A 16,532-nucleotide genomic window follows, 5' to 3' on the forward strand; every position below is an offset into this window, starting at 1 on the left:
TCACTAATACTTTCATTCCGCACCATAGCCATATCAAACACAGTTATATATTCACAGTAGAACTTTTCTTAAGATTGAAAAAGTAGCCAGAATTACATTCAACCCCCCTTCTGGTAATTCTTTATTTGATTGTTAGGGAATAACAGGTCACCTCACAGAATTAGAATTAATCTACACCCTCCCACGCAGAATCTCAGCTTCTCCCCTCCGTTTTTATTTTAATTTTTCCCGTCAAACGGTAAGTATTTTTTTTAAATCCGACTTCACTGTATTTTTCTCCATCTCCGAACGATCAATTTGCATACCATATGTGCTATATTTTGACGTGATTTAGAAATTTTTATATTTTAATTTCCAGTTTTTATTATATAAATATTTCTAGTGGAATGGAATAGCATTATATATTTATACATATTCGGTAGTTAAAAATTAAATTAAAGAAGATAATAAATTATAGTAATATACATTTTTAGGTATTTTGAGTCCTAACTGAAAATAGTTAACGTAAAGGTTAAAGATAATATATTCTTGATGGAACTTGAACCCTAAACTACAGAATATAAAAATAAAACAGTATAAAAGTTTAACTATAATATGTTGTTGAAGAAATTTGAACCCCAAACCTATTAATGTAGTTTAGATATTAATAAAAATATATATTATATTATTATTACATCTAACTGTTCTCATATATCTAGTTTAAGATCTAATGGACTTTATTTATTGTACCAAATAACGGACCAATTGCTACAAAATAGAGAGTGTTTTGCTTATATTATTATTATTATTTTATTATTACATCTAATTGTTGATGTGTAAAAATAATAAATGTAAGCGCACAATATTTAGTTGTAGCATTCAAAAATTGATCCACATAGACTATGAATTTTTAAAACTCTAATAATTTAAATCAGGCGACCAAGACAAATAGATTTGAGATGAGATCTGTGTAACCTAATTAGGAAATAATAAACAATATGGAAAATCCAGGAATTTGAATCTGTTAATCAGTCACAATTAATGTGAGAGAAATTTGGTAAAAACACCCTGTGATAATCGTACAAAATAACTGAATTCCCTTTGGTTTTCGAGTAGAAAATATATGCTACAGTTGAATAAATAGAGGTGCAACTACTGAGCGTAACTTGAACTGTGTGTTTATTTGAGCTGAATTAGCAAAGATACCGAGCATAAATGGTTGAGAAAGTTCTTCTCAATCAAGCCAAAAGTACATGGAAAATATTCATAATGGTTACACCTGGAAATTCACGTTGAAAAGTGAACATTACACCCCATTTGCCAAAGCCTACAAAACCTGCATATAGGAATTAAACTCTATGTATTTCTTTATTGTTGGACTCCTTGGAGCATAATTAAAGTTTTTAATAAGCCAAAACTAGTTCCCAAAGTTAAACCAATTGTTTCCAAGTGAGCTACTAGTGTCCTAGCTCTGCAGGACACTAATACTCTGGATTATCCATTGTATATATGTAATATCCAATAAATTGTGTATTTATCTTGTTATCATTCATATTTATCACGTTTATAGTTATAGTAATGCATTCAGAAGTCCTTTCTTTAAAATACAGTCCATCCTAATTGATTTTAAGAGGCAGAGTCCATGTTAAACACTGATTTTGTGAGGAGAGGTATGCTAGTGCACTTGGATCAGTACCTCTCCAGCCTGCCCAGCTAGCATGATGCTTCCAGCACCTCACCTGCCCATCCAGGACTTCTCCTGATTGTCTAACAATAATTGACCATAAATGACCACTGACTGATAGTTTTACCTCCCTCAACGAGTTACATCTGCTCATAATTACCTTCAGACTCATACAACTGATGGAACCTAATTTTATGAACCTTAGACCTTTATGAAAATCTGAACTGTTCACTAAGATCCTTATAATCGTTCATTCCTTGGGGCCTGATAGGTCCCGTGTAAGGCTAAGATAAGCTAGAAAGGAGGGGGTTGAATAGCTTATAACCTTTTCAAATTTTGAGCTTGGTTTTTCAAAAAATTCATTTCTCCTCTTTTACTTTAACTACTTGTATGCAAGTATGCTAAGTGTAGAATATAAAAGTAGATAGATGACACAGTCGATTTTATCCTGGTTCACGATGGTTGACTACTCAATTGGAGTCCACTCACCCCTAGTTCAAACCCCGAGCTCCTCCACGGACTTGATATTTTCTCTACTATAAAGTTACTACTTTAAAGAAGGCGGAGAAGCCTTTAGAACTAACCACTATCTATTTATCTTAGAGTGTTACACACACATAACCTCCCCAAAATAAAATAGCTAAATTGTATTGCAAGAACTATCTCAAAGCGAAATAACCTACTCACCTCCTCAAGCGCTTGCAATTCCATCTGTAGGCTTAGTACTTCTACTTCTTTGTTGTTCTCGGGTCTTAGGTCTTAGATCTTGGGTATTTCCTTTATCTTATCGTTCAAAGGCTACTAACTCCCCGTTAGTACGCCTATAACTCGGGTCTTAGAACAAGGATCACCTCACAACCAGGAAAAGAATACAAGCTACTTCCTTACCTGTTTAAGATAAAACAGAATCGGACTCTATTATGCATTAAAACTATTTGGTATTCACCACAGTAATATGCGTTAGAGTAGTGCATAAAATGTTATAAGCATTTTCGGGATATGTCACACAAAGGACAAATCACACAAACCAATGCAAGACAAGTACGTAAATATAAACGTACTAATATGTTCTATTAGGCTGAATATACCCAAGTAATAACTTAATGGAATTACTAACTCGAATGGTTAAATCGATTTACTATAATCTTTCTCTTCACGCCCTTTAAAATATAAAATATTATACGAGTTAAAGAATATGATATACAAGACTACAACTTACTCTATGCACTTGGTAAATGGATTTAAACTTACTAAAATCCGACCAAGGCGACTAGCACTATTATTCGACCAAATATGTAAACTGAATGCTTTTCCGTCTCGTTTCTTTTAAGTCCTTTTAAAAGAGGGTCAAGAACTTAATAACACAAGACTATAGCTAGCTAAGTGCACTTGTAAAGTTAATCAAACAATCAAGGAGAAGTCGAGGCACTTAGCTTCTATTCGGCCGAGTATAGCTCGGTTTGGTCGAACAAGTTTGGAACTTGTTTTGATCACATTCGAATGGTCAAGCTTATTAGATTCTTGTCCAAGGTACTCTTGTTAATCAAGAATAAATTAACAAATCCAAGACCAAGATTAAACTATATTTCAATTTACAAAAATCAAGAAAGGACGGTTTACAATGGAAACCTGGAAAGGAACTAGAAATCCATTTAAAAAATCTGGTTAGACGAAGTCGCACATAAGGTTATTGATTAGAAATATGTGAAGTTGGAATCAAAATTTAGATTATACTAAAGGAGTAGTGGCAGTTGCCACAATATTCAAATATATTATTTATTTTATGTTAAAGTTTTTATATACCTCAAATTCATTATAAAACCCTGTAATGTCAAACAAATAAAACTACCATCCAAACTATGGTGTTGTAGTGAGGAAAACGAGCTAAATGATTTCCCCTGCTCTGCTTTTTTTAAGCTCATACATAGCAACATTTACATGGCTCTAATTCTACATTATTGGCTTAGTAAAAAGAATTAAGTTCCTAGTTTGCATCTAAGACTCACCTCACATTCAACTAATTTCTTGACTTGGACTCACAGTATATCATGAGGATTTTATATTTAAAACAGATTCAATAAAAATAAACTCTCAATGCATTTAATACTAATATTTTACATTGATCCTTCTTGATCAAATGAGGTTGCCTGGTTCTAAGCTGAGGTGCTTCACAACACGAAACTAAATTTAGCTTATCTACTTCTACAGTGTAATTTGGTGCTGAAATTCATATTGAAAAGCTCTATTTTCAGTGACAAGCTAGATGTGATTAATCCTAGATCACATCTTACCAAACAGTGACTACCTCCGCGTGTAGCAGATAACAATATCAATTTTATGAAGAGATCAACTTTTCCAACTTTTGAGGCTCACATAGGTGTTCATGAACTTGCTACAGGTGATGGCCCTCTGACTTTCTTTAGCGAGGAACTTGATGTAAACTCAACTGCTGCAATCTCTACAGCTACACTTAAAGATGCAATACAACAAGTGAGTAATAAAAGCAGAAGACTCATGTTTATAAAGGGGATGAATTCTATGGAGCTAATCTATCTAATTCGGAAGGATGACATGTGGCAATTTTAAAGAATTTAGAAGCATCTCATGGACCTAGCACACAGATTAATGGGAATAGTTTTCGCAAAACTATTGAAGAGGAAGGTAATGCAAAAGCATATAGAGAGATGGAAACAGAAATTGATGTAAAGTTAATGTGGATAATCGTAAAGAAATTTTTTCTCTTAAATGGACATAAAATGCAAAGGCAGTGTTAAACGGAGTGAAAGAAAAAAGTGCCTAAGAAAAAATATGCAAAGATAGCAAAAGGGAGAGACAGTGCGAAAGAGATAGGATCGCTGTTGAAAGAGTAATTCACGAAGCTCCTGTCAGGGTGGTTTCCAGAGCAAGAGAAAGGGAGGAAAGGGTTGCTCACGATGTATATATACAAGTGTTTGTAAGTATATAACTTTACATTTTTACCCTTCTAAAACTAACGTCCGTCTACACCACTTGACGGAACGCTATTATGTGTTAAAAAAATTGTTCAGCCACTCATTTGATAGTTTCTGTAATTGAGCTCTTTTCCTGCTAAAAATAATAGTTTGGGCTATGTTAGTGCAATTAAGTCTTATAATAATCACAATACGACAGTTTCAAAAGGGAATGGTTTGTGAACTTGTCTGGGGGTTTCGAGGTGGAGGGTGCCCGAGAGTTAGTCCTTAAATTTATAAACAAGAACATTAACATTCCGTTAGACTCTAATCGTACTTAACGTCACTTTGTCAAATACGTAAAATTAATAATCATCCAATGCGAGTCATCTTACTCTCGTCATTTTATTAGAGCGCATAGTCATTAACCTTGATTTATACTTTAATCCTTATCGTCCCCTTCACTTATTCAATTTACAAGTCAGCTTCTTTTACGACTTCTAAGGAATTTTACTTGCGCGACCTCGGCTCCAGTATTTTTTAAATATTGAAAAATTAATATTTTCACTTGAAATTTTTTTGGCACGTCATTCACTTTATAACCCAATCTCTGTTAAATTTTCATGACTTTTAAGTGATCTTAACTCGACCATTTATACTCCCAAAGTTAATATTTGTAGTAGTTTTTATGGGATAAATCATGTTTACTAAAATGGACCTAACTTTTAAACTGTAAGTCCAAATCAAACGATTCAAGCACCTATACGATCCTTACGACAAAATCCATCACTTACAAATCTTATTTTTCAAGAAATCACAGCTTTAGCATTCTGTAACTCTGCATAAAGTTGAGGTTTCTGTAATTGGGCATTATAACAGCGTAATGTTATGATCTATGTTTTCAATTATGAGAAAATCATCGCTATCTACTTAACATTACACAATCAACCATCATCAACCTTTATAACTTCAATAACTCAAGACTTTGGTTCAATCAACATCAAACTTATGCAAATAATTAGCCAACAATAATCAAACTAACTATGTAATCCTCACAACTTATCTTACATCTAAGATTTATACTTTTCTTGAAAAGTTCTTTCTAAAATAAAAGTGAAATAAAGGTTGTATACCTTTCTTGTTCTATTGGAAGATTCTCCTTGGATGGATGATACTTGATATATCCTGATACGAGCTTACAGATTCTTAGCCAACAAAGTTATCAACAAAAACAACTTGGTGTTACTATTTGGTCACTATTCATTATTATCTTTAACACTTTATTTACCCATGATAAACTAAAAGAAATGGGTTGAAAAAATTATTTTACCTTAGTTTGATAATATGTAAGCTTGGGAATTTATTGGGGAATTGATCCATGAGCCAAGCTTGAGATTTTAAATTCTTCTTCTTCTTTTTTGGTGTTAGGGCCGAATGGAATGAAAAAGGGAGAAGAGAGAGTTGGCTTGCTTCTTTTCTTATCTTTGGTCACTTTATTTGGTAAAGTTGTTATTTGTCTTACTTGTAGAAATCAACAAGCAAGATTATCCAAGCCTAGTAGCTAGATTAATACACATACATCATCATCTTCCACTATTCAATCAGTAAAAAAACTATGCTCCTTACTTTGGTTACTATTTGATCGACAAATCTTGTTTATTTTGGTACTAATTTGGTTTGCATGATTTTTCATGGGAGCTTCCTGGGTTTGTCTCAATTATTTATTCATTTACGTACTTACTTGGTCGCTTCCTCGTAATTGTATTAAATTCTCGTAAGTGATTCGAGGGGTAATCCTTATACGGATCCTTATATTTTATAATCTTGTACTTGGGTTTTTATTCATAGAATTTTAAATGCTTTGTTGTAGTGTGGTTCTCGTATTTCTCGATAGTCCATAAATAAGGTCGTTTTGAAATATTGATTTTCTTCGAGAACTAACGACTTTTACATACATGTATTTCGTACGTATAATCATAATATCAACTCGGAAAATTAATTTAAATACCCTTATCTAGTGTGGGCTCAAAATTTTTTCTTTGATCATGATGATTATTACACCGCTCCTTGTTTATAATTTTAATATGAGATAATTAAATTATTTCCAATGTGATTATAACCTATATGGTCGCACAAATAAAGCTTGGATGAATATTTAATTTAAATTCGGATTTGAATTAAATAGAAATTCAAAGTATTTATTATTAGTTAAGTTGTACTTAATTAATAGAATAAATGAAATTCGAATTTACAATTATTAAAATCGAAATTCAGTTGTTTGATGATTAATTAAAAGTTAATTAGATAATAACTAAGAATTTCAGATTTTTAATAACTTTAATTTAGATTAAAGTTAGAATTTGTTTTTATCTCTCTCATATACAATACGCCTGGTGTTGCCTTAGAAAACGTTGCAATAGAAGAAGAAGAAGAAGAAGAAGAAGAAGAAGAAGAAGAAGAAGAAGAAGAAGAAGAAGAAGAAGAAGAAGAAGAAGAAGAAGAAGAAGAAGAAGAAGAAGAAGAAGAAGAAGAAGAAGAAGAAGAAGAAGAAGAAGAAGAAGAAGAAGAAGAAGAAGAAGAAGAAGAAGAAGAAGAAGAAGAAGAAGAAGAAGAAGAAGAAGAAGAAGAAGAAGAAGAAGAAGAAGAAGAAGAAGAAGAAGAAGAAGAAGAAGAAGAAGAAGAAGAAGAAGAAGAAGAAGAAGAAGAAGAAGAAGAAGAAGAAGAAGAAGAAGAAGAAGAAGAAACTGTGATGGCCTCAACCCCGGGGTCAGGAGTTGACGTCACTAACAATATCAAACTACAATTATAATACAATCAACTCATTTTTATTTAAATATAAACAACCCCATCACAAGATCTTTTCCAGGTTCAAGTATAATACACACTTAATACAAACCAACTTATTTAAAAGAACCTGACACATCTAACTATCTACAGCAACTCACAAACCATACTTGGTTTGACACAACACACTCAGAGGAGCTCGATACAGGAGGAACTGGGCTTTGGCCCTGCCTAAGACATAAAGATCACCTAGGCATCTGCAATAAAAAAATATATAAAAACATTTCTCTAGGGTGAGCGATCAATCGCTCCGCAGTACCACTATATAAATAATAATCAAAATAGTTTATGATAATCAATTATAGGAACAAAAATCATAACTACTTATGGAAAACAAGCAAAACATGTAAAAACTGGATATTAATAACTAGCATGCTCTGTAAAACATCTCATTAGTTGTGCTATGTGAATACCGGAGTTCAATTTTAGAATGCTATTTTCATTTCCAAACCTTCCGTTCCATTAAAGGAACCATACAATAATTATTTCCCGTTACGGGGACCCAAAAACATTTGTTCCATTATGGGAACCACAAAATCATCTCGCTCGGATATGTACGTATTTGATGATCCCTGATGAGACAACTGATCAGGCTATCTCCATAGGACGGCTCTATCTGCCATCCCATGAAACTTGTTCCAGAACTCAGAGACCAACTAGGTCCCTGTCACGCTGGACTAAGTGGTTTAAATAGGGTGCACAACCAACTTAGCCTCTTACGCTATCTTCCTGGCCGTTACAGGCCCTCCCGCACGCTCATCCAATTATCTTATCTATTTTATCCAGTTTTCAAACTACTTACCTATATCTTTCCAAAATAATTCAATCACAGAACACTTTTCAAAAACCTTTTTCAAATTTTTTTCACAATTTTAGAGATAGGCATTTTTAGAAGTTACTTTTCCCCCAAATCACAAGTTAACAAATCATTTTGAAACATAGGGTATACGTAACCTAAAATGTTCTGTTCCAGTACGTAATTTAAATCAACAGTTATTCATATACTACTAAACCATAAAGATATGGTCAGGGGTACTTGCCTTGATACGCCTTAACAACTATTACTGGCTAGCCTTGCACCGACCGAGATGCTCGGGATTTCAATTGGCACCACCAAAACGGAAATACCCAAAATTAGACGTCCGAATATGCTTGACATATCCTCGCTAACAATCTACCCGTATGTTAACAAAACCCGAATCGTATCATACATATTATTGTAATACACGTATCAGTTAGGGTTCACGTTCTCGAAAGTCGGTTCGGTGTTTGTTTTCAGAAAATACATATACCCGTCATTTTAAGAAATTAGGGTTATTGGTTATTTTTGGCAAAATATTTCATCACAATATACAATCAGATTTCGTATAGAATATTTGTATATATATACATATTTGCTCGATGTCCCGATAATTACTTGATACGCTCCCGTATTTCCGTAAATTGATTTCCCGGAAATCGGGCAGCGTTTCCTTTATTTATCGGACTAACCCGTCGAAGCAACTCGACGTCAAACCAACAAAAACAACCACAATAATCCAAATTCAAAAATCCCAGTCACCGACACACTTCAACTATTAACTATTATTATTAGTATATTTTATATTTTTATTCATATGACTCAGATTATATCATCATAGTCCACCTTCGGCTCGCCACGGCTCATCGCAGACGGCGATAAAATTCACGGGTTCCCATTATATCGGGCATCCTACGTAAATTTGACCGATAAATATCAATTAAATCTCGCAAAATCGAATAATTTTATTTCACAAACCAAATCAATTATTTCCTGCAAGAATAAATATATACAATAAAAATTCAGTCCAAAATAACCAAGCCACAACAACAACATAATCGAGTCCATCACAGGCACACGCGCAGCGGCACGCGGCCTACGCGCACAGGTGACACAGCCGGCCTCCATGCCAGAAAAACCAGGCGGCAACCGGAGACAAAGACAGCACAAAAATGCATACATACATATACATAGAGGTATATGTATATATACATCCAACAAAATTAATTAAAAAACAACAAGCGGAATCATTCAGGCCAATAACCGGAGTTATAATTGGAAACTCACCGGAGTAAGCGGCGGCGATGAAATAGAAGAAAAATGAGGCAACAGGGGGAAGAAATACAGGGAGAAAAGAAAGAAAAGAATGGGAAAATAGAGAGATTACGGAGAAGAGAGATCGAGATAGGAGAGTAGAGAGAGATTTCGGAGATTGATCGAGAGAAGGAGAAGAGATGATGAGAGAGAAGGAGTCTGGTGATGAGAGTAGGGGGGAGGATAAGAATATATGGGCTTATCTCATTTTATCGCAATAATTCTGTATTTTACCGTAATAAGAATAATTCTGTATTCTGTATTCTGTATTTTATCACTTTATGTTTTGATTCATATTTAACTTGTCATTCCGCACTTTGCAAATCAAAACACTGACATATATATTTTAAGTTAGAACATTTTATAATTCCGAAAAAGTCAAGAATTCCATTCAACCCCCCTTCTATAATTCTTGTTGCATTGTTAGGGACTAACAGCTGGTATCAGAGCCAGCTCTTGAAGAACAAAGAGTTTAAAGATCACAACAAACAGCAAGATGAACAAGAAGGATGTTGGAGTGAAGATTCCTTTTCTGGACAAAGATTATTACCATCACTGGAAGGTAAAGATGCATCTTCATTTACTTTCTCAAGATGAGGCCTATGTGGATTGCATAAAGGCCCTCATGTACCAATGAGAGCTGCAACTGGAAATGAGCCATCAGTTCCCAAGCGAAGGCATGAATGGTTAGATCCTGATGTTGAACAAGTCAGGAAAGACAAGAAGGCTACGAATATTCTGTTCAATGGAGTTGATGGTGACATGTTTGACAACGTCATCAATTGCAAAACTGCCAAGGAAGTTTGGGATACAATTCAGATTATCTGTGATGGCACTGAACAAGTTAGAGAAAATAAGATGCAGTTACTAATTCAGCAATATGAGCATTTCCACTTTGAAGAAGGTGAAACTCTCACTGATATCTTTAGTAGATTTCAAAAGCTATTAAATGCTCTAAAGATGCATGGAAGAGTCTACCAAACCAAGGATTCTAACCTCAAATTTCCGAGATCCCTTCCAAAAGAATGGAAACCAATGACACTCTTCTTGAGAAATTCACAAGAATACAAGGAGTTTACTCTAGAGAGACTATATGGCATTCTAAAGACTTATAAGCTTGAAATAGAGCAAGATGAAAGAATGGAGAAAGAAAGAAAGAAAGGAGGGTCCATTTCACTGGTTGTTGAGTTAGAGAAAGAGAAGGAGATGAAGATAGAAGTTGTTGAGTCTACTTCAAAGGTGTATGAAAACTAGGGAAGGGCTGGTAGCAGAAAATGAAGATTCTTTGAGCCAAGATGATATGGATGACATTGATGAACATCTAGTATTTCTTTCCAGAAGATTTTCCAAGCTCAAGTTCAAAAAGAACTTTGGAGCAGCTAAACCAAATAAAAACATGGCGGATAAATCAAAACTCAAATATTTCAATTGTGGCTTGGTAGGGCACTTTTCCAGTGAGTGTAGAAAGTCAGATTCCAGCAAGAAGAAGTTTGAGCCTGTGGATTATAAACAAAAGTATTTTGAGTTGCTCAAATAAAATGAAAGGGCTTTCATTACACAAGAAAATGACTGGGAAGCAGATGGTCTGGATGAGGATGAGGATGTCAGCTATGTCAATCTAGCCCTAATGGCCAAGTCTGATGAAACAGAGACAAGTTCTTCAAGTAATCAGGGAAATAGAAAGAATATGTGGTACTTGGATAGTGGTTATTCAAGACACATGACTGGTGATTCTACCCTGCTCACAGAGTTCAAGAAGAGAGCTGGCCCAAGTATTACTTTTGGAGATGACAACACGGGTTATACTGTGGGATATGGCTTGATTTCAAAAGACAATGTCATCATTGAGGAGGTTGCCTTAGTGGATGGTCCCAAGCACAATTTGTTGAGTATCAGCCAACCTTGTTGATAAAGGAAATTCAGTGACCTTCAACTCTGAAGCCTGTGTTGTGACAAACAAGAGGAGCAACAAAGTGGTTCTTACTGGAGTGAGAAAAGAAAATGTGTACCTAGCTGACTTCAACTCATCAAATGCTGAATCTGTTACTTGTCTTCTCAGTAAAGCAAGTCAAGATGAAAGTTGGCTTTGGTACAAGAAGATATCCCATCTAAACTTCAAGACCATGAATGAGCTTGTAAAGAAAAAACTGGTTAGAGGTATTCCTCAAGTGGAGTTTTCAAAGGATGGACTGTGTGATGCTTGCCAAAAGGGAAAGAAAATTAAAGCATCATTTAGAAAGAAGCTTGATTCAACAATTGAAGAACCTTTGTAACTGCTAAACATGGATTTGTTTGGACCAGTCAATGTGTTGTCCATCTCAAGGAAAAGATTTTGCCTAGTAATTGTAGATGATTTATCAAAGTTCTCTTGGACATATTCCCTTAAGTCTAAAGATGAGGCTATTGGAATCATCATCAATCACATAAGGCAAGTCAACAATCATCCTGATTTCAAAGTTAGAAGACTCAGGAGTGACAATGGAACTGAGTTTAAGAATTCTGTCATGAGAGCATTTTGTGAAGAAAATGGGATTTTGCATGAGTTTTCAGCAGCAAGAACTCCACAATAAAATGGAGTAGTAGAAAGAAAGAACATATCACTTATTGAAGCTGCAAGGATAATGCTTGAAGAATCTAAGTTACCAACATATTTCTGGGCTGAAGTTGTAAATACTGCATGCTACACTCAGAACATTTCTATGGTTAATCAAGCAAAATGCATGACTCCCTACCAATTGTTCAAAAACAAGAAGCCAACTCTAAATTTTCTTCATGTCTTTGGCTGTAAATGTTATATCTTGAGAAATCAAACTGATCAGAATGGGAAGTTTAATGCTAAAGCAGATGAATGAATTTTTGTTGAATAAGCTGTTGGTAAAGCATACAAAGTCTACAATCTAAGAACCAACATTGTTGTGGAATCAATACATGTTGTGTCTGATGATAAAAAGATTGAAGGACTGCAAGATGGAGATTACCATGAGAGCTTCAAATTTGACAATGTGGAGATGGTTAGTGATGATAGTGATGATGAAAGTGATCAAGAAACAGTATCAAAAAATAATGCAGAAAAATCTACTACCAGTGAAGCACAAAACTCAACATCTGTCGAGTTGCAAAATGCTTTATCTTTTGGGAGACAATCTGCTTTATCCGTCGGGAGACAACCAGCCTCATCCGTCGGTACTCAAAATTCACCATCCGTCAGGTCATCAAAAGAAGCTGAAAGTCAGAATAGATCACTTACAGAAAATTCCCCTTTCTCAAATTAAAGATCCATAAAATCAGGGGGAGTTTCTAATAATCAAAACTCAATCACACATCAAGAAAACAATGAGGCCTCTTCATCTAGAGCTAATCTACCTCAATAAAGGAAATGGACAAAGGATCACCCTTTTGAGCTCATCATTAGTGATATATCTTCTATAGTTCAAACAAGAAGAGCAACTCAAGAAGAATGTCTATATAGCAGCTTCCTTTCTAAGGAAGAACCAAAGAAGGTAGAAGAAGCTTTGTTGGATCCTGATTGGATTTTAGCTATGCAGGAGGACCTAAACCAATTCGAAGGGAACAAAGTATGGAAGCTGGTACCCAAGCCTAAAGGAAAGAATCCAATAGACACCAAATGGGTATTCAGAAACAAGATGGATGAAAATGGTATAGTAGTCAGGAACAAAGCTAGATTGGTTGCTAAGGGCTATTGTCAACAAGAAGGAATAGACTTTGATGAAACATTTGCTCCTGTTACAGGACTTGAAGCCATCAGAATCTTCTTAGCCTATGCAGCCCATGTCAATTTCAAGTCTATCAAATGGATGTCAAGAGTGCTTTTCTAAATGGAGATTTGGAGGAGGAAGTCTATGTCAGTCAGTCTCCTGGTTTTGAAGATCCAAATTTTCCAGAATATGTCTACTATCTTTTGAAAGCACTTTATGGACTGAAGCAATGACCTAGAGCCTGGTATGACACTTTGTCAAAATTTCTTTTAGAGAATGACTTCACTAGAGGTATTGTGGACAAAACTTTATTCTTTAGAAATATTAATGGCTCTAGCATACTTGTTCAAATTTATGTAGATGACATTATTTTTGGCTCTATAGATGAGAAACTTTGTAAAAAGTTTGCCAAATTGATACAAAGTAAGTATGAAATGAGTATTATGGGAGAACTAACTTACTTTCTTGGTTTTCAAGTTAAGCAAGTTAGTGATGGAATATTCATTAGTCAAACTAAACACATTTATGATCTTTTAAAGAAGTTTGATCTAATGGATTGCACATCTGCAAAAACTCCCATGGCCACTGCAACTAAGTTTGAATTAAACACTACTGAAAAGTCTGTGGATATTTCAAGTTATAGGGGCATGGTTGGCTCAATTCTGTACTTAATAGCTAGTAGGCCAGATATAATGTTTGCTACATATCTTTGTGCTAGATTTCAGGCTGATCGTAGAGAATCTTACTTAGTAGCTATTAAGAGAATTTTCAGATATCTCAAGGGAACACCAAAACTTGGCATTTGGTACCCTAGAGATTCTGGCTTTGATCTAACTAATTATTCAGATGCAGATTATGCAGGTTGCAGAATTGATAGAAAAAGTACAACAGGAACCTGTCAATTTCTAGGAAACAAGCTTGTGTCCTGGTTCAGTAAAAAGCAAAATTCATTTTCTACTTCTACAGTTGAAGCTGAATATATTGCTGCTGGCAGTTGCTGTGCACAGATTTTGTGGATGAAAAACCAATTGCTAGACTATGGTCTGCAAGTGGAAACGATTCCTATTTTCTGTAATAACACAAGTGCAATTGCCATCACTGAAAATCCAGTACAACATTCAAGAACAAAGCACATAGACATCAAGTACCACTTCATAAGGGAACATGTAATGAATGATACTATGGAACTGCAATTTGTTCCAAGTGAAAAATAGTTTGCAGATATATTTACCAAGCCACTGGATGAATCCACCTTTTCAAGGTTGGTAAGTGAGTTAAGTATGTTTAATTACTCTTGAACCTTTTCAAATAATTTGCAAGTTGAAATGCAGCCAGAAATTTAATTGATTTTTTAGTCTTGGATGAAATTTTGGCTAAGTCAAAATTTACATCTCGACGGATGATCATTATCCATTGAGTTTGATCATCCGTCGGTACACAATTTGTTAGTAAAATCAATTATTTTTCTGGAATATTTTATGTCTCGACGGATAACTGATTTATCCTCATCCCTCGAATTGTCTTATTCTTAGCCGTTGATTCTCTGAACATTATCCATCGAGTATACTTACAGTTTGTAAGCATAACACGATGGATAATTGATGGAATTTTTACAGTTTATTTTTAAACGGCTATTTTGGGCAATTCTTATTGGTTACTTTATTTTACTTTATTATTTTTGACAATTATTTTTGAGATAGTATAAAAGCATAATTCATTTTCATTGCTTTTCTTTTATCAGTCTCAAATATCTGCTCTAACTTCTCTCTTTCTCAAAAGCACTTACTCTCTCTCTCTCTACAAGGTTTTTACTCTCTAACAATGGCACCAGTCATCAAGATCATGTCTCAAACTGGATTTATCTATGAGAAGAACAACTTCACGGCTTTAGTGAACAAGGGGATTCAGCAGTCTGGGGAATACCAGAAAATGATGGATTTTGTGAAGAACTGCAAACTCAACTATGCCATGCTAGAATCACCCACCATTTAATATGAGGTTGTTGAAGAAATGTGGACGACTGCAACATACAACTCAACTGATAAGACTATCACTTTCACTATTAAAGGTAAGAAATTTTGTGTTAATAGTGATATTGTTAAAGCATGTTTAAAAATTCCTGATAATACTGTAACTTCTCCACACACAGACACTGACATTGTTAATATGCTTAATTCCATGGGCTATGCACTCTCTACTTCCAAATTAAGTGAAATTAGGAGGTTGGGTCTTAGGAAGGAATGAATTTATCTGTGTGATGTAGTTACTAAGGTATTTTCTGGTAAAATTAGCAATTTTGATTCAGTTAATATCTCTATGCTCAACATGCTTTATATGCTAGTAACTGATAACTTTTTCAACTTTAGTGATCTTGTCATATTTGAATTAGGGTTTAAGTTAGGGGAGCTAAATAAGAGGGGTAAAAATGTTTACTATGCTAGATTTTTAATGATGCTTGCTTACCACCTCTTTTCAACACACTCTTTGGATGTTGACATGATAAACACATCACTTCCAAATTCTCCATCTTTAACTCTCTTGGAGAAGCCAAAAATCCAAGCAAGTGAGCATCATCTTCTAGATACTTTGTTGGCTCACTTGCCATTTCTTTCTGAGACTGTTGAGACATCTGTGCCAAAATTTTCATCAATCTGCACAGAGTCCACAATAGTCTCCACTCCAAATTCATTTATTTCGACTCTCTCGATGGATATTGTTCATCCATCGAGTAGTGATTGTATCCCGATGGATGTGCCTAATAGCAGTCATCCGTCGATTAGCAAAATTACTACCCCGATGGATATTTCTTATCCGTCGAGTGTCTCTGCACAACTTCAAATTTCATCAATTATTACAAGTGCAGAAGACTTAGTAGTAGTGCAATCACTCCTAGGACTGAGGGAAGGGAGTGAAATCAGTGAGAGTCTGGGTTGCTTCCAGGAAAAAGGAGAGGAAAAAAGTGAACCAATGCAGTCCATTTCTTCAGGACTATCAAAACTGAGTATGAGGAGTCCCACCTTGGATGGTGAAGGTGAGGGTGTGAGGATGGGGAGCCAAGGTAAGACATTGATGTAACAAAAGAGAGATCATGAGAGAAATGCAGTTACAGGAGCGATAAGGATGGAAATCATTGCAAGTGAGTCAATGAATGTCCATGATGCAAAAAGGGAAAGGCTATTTCAGCAAGAATATCAAGCTGTTATAGATTCTATTTCCCTGAATGTTGAGACATTTACTCACCCTGTGACAGCTTACCAAACTCTAGC

The sequence above is a fragment of the Apium graveolens genome, chromosome 9 (assembly GCF_009905375.1).
Source record: "Apium graveolens cultivar Ventura chromosome 9, ASM990537v1, whole genome shotgun sequence".
NCBI lineage: Eukaryota > Viridiplantae > Streptophyta > Magnoliopsida > Apiales > Apiaceae > Apium > Apium graveolens.